Source organism: Pecten maximus, chromosome 10, assembly GCF_902652985.1.
Source record: "Pecten maximus chromosome 10, xPecMax1.1, whole genome shotgun sequence".
In the NCBI taxonomy this organism is placed as follows: domain Eukaryota; kingdom Metazoa; phylum Mollusca; class Bivalvia; order Pectinida; family Pectinidae; genus Pecten; species Pecten maximus.
Window position 1 is genome coordinate 16,712,639 of NC_047024.1, and position 6,355 is coordinate 16,718,993.

General features: G+C 35.2%; 1 long non-coding RNA gene across 1 annotated transcript; it reads left to right on the plus strand.

Annotated features, from left to right (window-relative positions):
* Positions 1-602: 602 nt before the first annotated feature.
* LOC117336329 lies at positions 603-2,238 on the plus strand. The gene is made up of 2 exons (XR_004534580.1): positions 603-1,012; positions 2,095-2,238. It is a non-coding gene; the product is annotated as an uncharacterized LOC117336329 (long non-coding RNA).
* The last annotated feature ends 4,117 nt before the right edge of the window (positions 2,239-6,355 follow it).

Sequence of the window (6,355 nt, forward strand, 5' to 3'; positions counted from 1 at the left end):
ATTGTTACATCCCCGGCGTTGCTCAAGATCTGTGGTTGAGTTTTCATCATGATATCGATGGAATAGTGTCAACTTTCAGCAAGTTTGCAAGTATCAGATCACATTTCTCGTTCCTCAATATTTTACCTAGGAACTTTGAAAGTTTAATTCCTGTGTTTAATATTGTTCGAAAACATTTATCGTTAGATCAATACTTTGGTAATTCGTTGCAATATCTGAAATGGAGTGTAAGTGCACGTTTGTTTGAAATTGAAGGAGTTGTATTTCACCTTGCACTACTACCGAAGCCTGGGAGACACACAATAAAAACATTTCTGAAAAAAGAACTGGTCCGTTATCAGTATACATTTATCGTTGAATTCAGAGAAAACTTTTCCCGTGTTATCAAGTCGCTTCCGATAAAAGATATAGCTCGTGGAACCATAAAAAAGAATAGGATTTCAAAAGTTGACAAGTGGTTCATTCTCCCTGACGACACACAATTCATACTTTCATGCTTAGATGAAGCATTATCACTTCCCAGCAGGCACACAACGTTGATTCAACGTTGATATATAGTTGATCTTTGGTCGTGACGTTGATAAACGTTGATTCAACGTTGAAGCAACGTTGTTTTCTCGACGTTGAAGATTTGTTGAAAAATGACATTGAAACAACGTTGATTTTTTTCAATTTTATCGACATTGGTTAAAAGTCGACGTTGTGAAAATGTTGACACAACGACCGCTTTTCAACATAAATATCTTTTGGATTAAATAGTGTTATTCCATCAGTGATTGATAATAAAAAGTGCACTACTTGCTACAACTTTCTATAAAATATAATACCGCGGTACATAGTCCATTATTGCGATTATTAAAACGAAATTAACAGTCCGGATAATACATAGCGCCTATCCCGCAGCGGGCAAGCGCATGCGCATTGTAAGTACAATTTGAAATCCAGTGTTTACAATGCCACGGAAGACGGGAAGCCGAAAAGAAAGTTAACAGTTTCTGTCCTTTCTCTGAAGGTAAGTTTGATAATTTATGGTTTGTGATGATCATAAAGGTATTTTCCACAGTACCGCTAAGTATCGATAGTGATCTTTCACACAGATTTGTACTAAAGTGAAGTTTAAATTATGTGTTGTGTGTCCCACGTGTTAACCGTACTACTGATAGCTACTGCATTTTCCGTGTGTAATAAGTGATTCGTAAATAAGTTCAATTGTCAGCAGTGGAATATTTCATACAATGCTTTTCTTCATCTTTCTTTACATTAAATTAGTGATTACGATTAAATACAGTCGCTAAATCGCTGTGATTTAAGCGAGTATTATTCATACATGGCGGGGCAAGTCGATAATGAAATGTTCGAGTTGTCTCCCTTCGTAATGGTAATGTATTTCGATCTTTTTATTAATTACCGGTAGGTAAGAATAATTAAATCATAATGTATGACTGGTGATATAAATGACATTGGGTATATTAAAATAAGACGATATTTTGAATTTAATCATCGAATATTTTGCGCTGTTAACTTTTTTCTGCAATAAACCATATCTTGTGATAATGATAGTGTTACAATATGAAAGATACTGTTCATGTACAGTAGGCCTAATATTCTTCTGACCAGTACGGTATGGTTTTCACGTAAATAGACAGATTTTCATTTTATTCTGTCACGTGTGTAACAATATCTAAAGTCCCTCGTGTAACGGTTTTAGTTTGTGTGTTGAATGACAGTCCATGATGCTATCTATGCCTATCAAGTTGTCACTAGTGTCACATTTTACTACATTTGTCTCGTGTGATAATTCGTGTACACTAATATAAGTTAAGTTGGGTAACTTATTATATTTTGTACTAAATTGTGGCCCAGATGTGTGAGAAGTGAGGAAAATATCGTTAAATAATTCCTTTCTTCTATGCCTGCATTGGAAATACTTTGTACAATTTATAGAAATCTATAGACTACGTCCCGTTATTTCATGTATACAGAATGTAGTTTAAATTGAAAATTTTCAGTGCAATATTCTCCTCTCATTTATGATTTTATAAACGCCTAATAGACTGTTTATTATAGTTATTTCAATGATTTTGTCTTTTCCAGAAGGATGCACTGAAAACCATTCACAGACTACATGTACAGATGTCCTAATAATTCAAAGTATGGCCCAGAACCAGTAGACGGAGATGCCGACCGCTAACTTCACAAGTTTAAAAAATAAATAAATAAAGTATGCATTGAAAAATACTCTGTTTTGTCTTATTTTGTGCCAGTGAGAAATATGTTGTGTCAGAGTTGAAATCCTGACGTTGAATTATGGTACTTTGTCACAACTTTCAAAATCAAATATAAAATCAACGTTGGGTCAACGTTGAAATTCAACGTTGGATCAACGTTGAAAACCTGACGTTGAATTATGGTACGTTGTCTCAACTTTCAAAATCTAATATAAATTCAACGTTTAATCAACGTCGGTCCTCAACGTTTAATCAACGTTGAATCAACGTCATTGTGCCTGCTGGGTTACCTCTACCGATGAATCATTCGAAAAGTGTATCATTGCTTTCAAGTTTGGAAACCGAGATTCTTCAGAAAAGATAGAAATAAAAGCATTTGATACATCAGATGCACTATATATATATATATAGCTAGTTACTGTTCACGCGGCAATTACGATATCGTGTGAAGTTCTCGATCAACATTTACTTTGGTCGAGATTTGGAGGTGTTGGTATTCTTCGCTATCATTTTCGTCCTGTTGTAATTTTCAGACTAATCTTGATGGACGCTGCTTAGACATTTCTGACAATTTACGAAAGCTGTGTACAGTTCCCAATGAATTAACATTTCTTCAGTTTTATGCCGATACACCGCATCTACATACAACTCATGTCCATCCTGTGTTTGGATCGATAGTTTCCTGTGGTGTTCTTCATACAAATGTTTTAAAAGCCATAGAGAGGAAGGGTGAAGAATATATCACATTGCTAAATGAAAATGCCCTTAAACTATGTAAGGTAAATGCTAGACTTGAATTAGTATGTGTAGTAGAAAATGCAAATTTAGGATATCTTCATTCTACCCGCTTTATTGACTTAATTCATTTAAGACATCTCCTAAATACTCATCCTCTCATTGTTCCTTTCGCCGACAGAATACCTTCATCCCATCGGGTAACGTTCTTAAATTTGTTAAGAAGCATACCTGATCATTTGGTTCAAGGTCTGCATACTCTTTATAATGAATACAAGCGGATGGATGGAATAATGAATGCATGGAGAGCATATCAATACGAATTAGCAGCTGAAATTTTCTGGAAAGGGAGACCTAACTCCTATATTGATAACACCTTTGGAAACAATCTTGGCCCTGGGGGTATTCATCCGGAAAGTCAAGGACTTGGCTGAAAGGTTTTCTAAGTTTGGAAGATTGTTTATCTTGTGCAACAGGCGAATCGTCGATTCCGCCTCTGACATTTCATTACCTTAGTGAAATTTACAAACTGAAGATAAAACGAATATTTTCGTTTTGTGATTTCTTAACGGGAACCGTAAACGTGGTTGGAGTTAGATAAGTTCTTGTCTTGTTAAATGATGCTTTGAATGATCCAAAAAGACGGGCCAACTGCGATCGTTCATTCATTTCAGACTTGAAACAAGAGCAATGCCCCACTTGGGCTAGTTTACTGGCGTAATAGGACTCTCCCAACTCTGTAGAAAGTTGTCCATCAGTGAGCAATATAGACATCCGTATGTCTTTGGCAGAGTGTTACAACTAATAGAAGAAGCAGGAAAGGATTCACAGACAACGCTGGCAGCCGGTTTTTAACAGTTGAAATTGATTTATGTCCCGGATTTTCAATTTGTGGATCGTTCCCGTAATCCAAATATTTCATGGTCGGGGAATGGTCTGTTGAAGATCGTAATGTATACAGAAACAGACAACACAAACAACTTGCACGGCAAAGCTGTTAAAATGACACGGGATATAATTACCTACATGGAAGACAAAGGGATCGTCTTTAAATCCAAATTTGATCTTTTCCTTGAGGAAAATTTGGAATTTTGTTTCCCGTAGGTTAGTGATATCATGTTGAAATTGGACATGAACTACCTTAAACGCGAGGAATACGTAGTTCGTTTGGCTTATCTTACATGTATTGGATTATTGGAAAACAGCTGGTATGTTGATTTTAGAAAATTCAAACATCTTCAAACGGAGTTGCTTTCAAAAAACGCAATACTTATTCAAGAACTCAAAAAATGTGAAGTATTATCAATATTTTCTCTTCATGGAAAATCAATCGTCTTCACGAATCTGTGCCATTTTTATTATTTAGCGATAGGGAAAAGGACTCAAAAAGTTATGAAAAGGAACAGAACAATGCTCAAGAAATACCGATAGAAGAAGAAAACGAGGTAAATCACCACACAGCTGACCTTGATTTCACCTTCCACGCAATCGAAGACATAGAAAATGGGGAAAGAAGGCATTGCCCATCAGGAATGAAAGGAAGGTGGTCACAAAATGAGCTAGAGATTGTATTCAGTTTAGTTCGTGATAAGTTTACAAATGCAAGGCAAGCTTACATAGCTTACCAAAACCATTGTCGGAAAAGTGGTACTGCTGACAGGACATTCGAAGCATTTAAAATGAAATACAAGAAACTGAAGCAGCAGTAATTAACACAAGTCTTGGCAAATAAAACAGTTTAATGTGTTGTGAAATCATGACCATCGAGACATTACAAATCAGTTTTAGCTAACGCATTTCTTCAAGATTGTGTAGATATAGTAATTAATTACGTGACATTAATGCTTATTTCGTACCTGGTGAATAAGACAATTACCTGATGTTATAGATATAATTAAAATGTGAACAATGAATCTCTAACATTTACTCTGTTGCATTGAATATAGATGATATATGAGCGCCTTTTACCAATATATCTTAAATGCTGGCTCGTAGTTTTCCACCTATATATAGGTTAGATAGCATTATATAATATTTATGATATCATTTTGCTTCCAACACGCTTCCGCATCCACTAACAAATGAAGTTAGCATTTGAGTATTGCTATAGTTTAAAATAAACTTTCATCACTTAGTAAATTAATATTATACGCATTAAGTAATTAGATTTTAAGATATATGAAGTGGCACGGTGGTTAAAAGCATAACTATTAGTGTATAATAAGAATACCAAAATTCCAACGATGTTAGTGCTTTTCCCAAGATGTTTTGCTCCGGAAATGAATGTCACTGTAATAATAGAATATTTTTCTTTTTGTTAAATACATATCAATATTGTTTGACTTCAAAGAAAATAAAAAAAGATTAAAAGATTGGAGTTATTATTTTCTTATGGTAGGAAAAAAAAGAGACAAATTGTACACATGGGGCAGGGATTTCTGAAATTGCATGTTTTCTTACGTTTTGTGAGGTCTTTGGAGGTAAAGGTTAATTGAGGTTATCTGAGGTTTTCTGAGGTTATCTGAGGTTTGTGAGGTTTTGGTATTCTGAGGTTTTGTGAGGTTTTGGTATTCTGAGGTTTTGTGAGGTTTTGGTATTCTGAGGTTTTTTGAGGTTTTCTGAGGTTAAGGTTTACTGAGGTTATCTGAGGTTTTCTGAGGTTATCTGAGGTTTTGTGAGGTTTTGGTAATCTGAGGTTTTGAGAGGTTAAGGTTTATTGAGGTTATCTGAGGTTTTCTGAGGTTATTTAAGGTTTTGTGAGGTTTTGGTATTCTGAGGTTATCTAAGGTTTTGTGAGGTTTTGGTAATCTGAGGTAATCTAAGGTTTTTTGAGGTTTTGGTATTCGGAGGTTAACTGAGGTTTTGTGAGGTTTTGGTAATCTGAGGTTATCTGAGGTTTTATGAGGTTATCTAAGGTTTTGTGAAGTTTTGATATTCTGAGGTTTTGTGAGGTTTTGTGAGGTTTTTGTAATCTGAGGTAATCTAAGGTTTTGTGAGGTTTTGGTAATCTGAGGTTATCTGAGGTTTTGTGAGGTTTTGGTAATCTGTGGTTATCTGAGGTTATCTGAGGTTTTCTGAGGTTTTCTAAGGTTTTGTGAGGTTTTGGTATTCTGAGGTTTTGTGAGGCTTTGGTATTCTGAGGTTTTCCGAGGTTTTCTGAGGTTAAGGTTTACTGAGATTATTTGAGGTTTTATGAGATTATCTGAGGTTTTGTAAGGTTTTAGTAATCTGAGGTTATCTAAGGTTTTGTGAGGTTTTGGTAATCTGGGGTTATCTGAGGTTTTGTGAGGTTTTGGTAATCTGAGGTTATCTAAGGTTTTGTGAGGTTTTGGTAATCTGAGGTTATTTGAGGTTATCTGAGGTTTTCTGAGGTTATCTAAGATTTTGTGAGG